The sequence below is a fragment of the Sinocyclocheilus grahami genome, unplaced genomic scaffold, assembly GCF_001515645.1.
Source record: "Sinocyclocheilus grahami isolate Dianchi unplaced genomic scaffold, SAMN03320097.WGS_v1.1 scaffold232.1, whole genome shotgun sequence".
Classification (NCBI taxonomy): domain Eukaryota; kingdom Metazoa; phylum Chordata; class Actinopteri; order Cypriniformes; family Cyprinidae; genus Sinocyclocheilus; species Sinocyclocheilus grahami.
The window spans coordinates 881,736-882,759 of NW_015505411.1; positions in this window are offsets into that span (position 1 = coordinate 881,736).

Below are 1,024 nucleotides of genomic sequence, written 5' to 3' on the forward strand. Positions count from 1 at the left end.
GAGGGTGACTAAATGATGCCATAATTTTCATTTTTGGGTGAAATCATCCCTTTAACACAGAAGTCACCAAATAAAAATGTAACATGAGTTGAACATGAGTGAAATCTACGTGGAAAACTTTTCGCCCTAACGCAAAACTTCGCCAAACCTTCACCTTTATTCACAAATCACTGAAACATTCCTTAGATCCTCAAATCTTAAAGTAAAGGCTTCTCTTTGTAGAATGAAACCCACTTTTGTGCATGCAGTCAAGCAGTGGGTTATTCAAGAATGGGTGTTTTTAAAATGGAAATAATTTCCTGTTTTATAAACCATGAGGTATTTGACCATAATCATGTAACAAGGACGCATTTGATCTGATTTGACCCACTATGCCAGCCTTGGGGGCTTGTGTCTGATGAACAAGAGGGGCTGTGTGTCTCTTGCACGGTTTACACACCAGTGATGTAACAGGTCGACCTTCCAACAACCTCACCTCCGTGTTAACCTTTGTGTGTGCCAGTGTGCATGTGGAAGGTAGTGGAAAATTGACCTTTGAGTCACAAGCTGGAGGAGAGATGCAAAACTATGGTAAATAATACTCTCAAACCTAAAGGTTTCAAGGGGATGTGAGAGAATGTGTTTGAGAGCAATAATATTTACCTCATGGTATTATAATATGAATATTGCCTGTATATATTTATATATATTTTGTTAACCAGTATGCATTATGCAAGGTTAAATGTTTCAAAGAATAGTATGCTATTGTTGTCACAATATGTAATTATGTGCATATTTAAACAGATCTCTGAAATAATTCGTTTTATATTTCTTGCAGTTCTGAATATGGAAGATGAAGTTGAGCCGGTTGAACTGTGGGGTATAGTATTCCTTGCATTGTTCTCTGTTCCTGCACATTTTGGCAATTAGATAATAATCTGGGTGTTCTATGCAGGCAGATAACCATACTATATACTGCATAAATAGTAAGCGTAGTATATAAGTGTGCTATTGACAACATACTCGAGGTTCATCTGGTGAAATT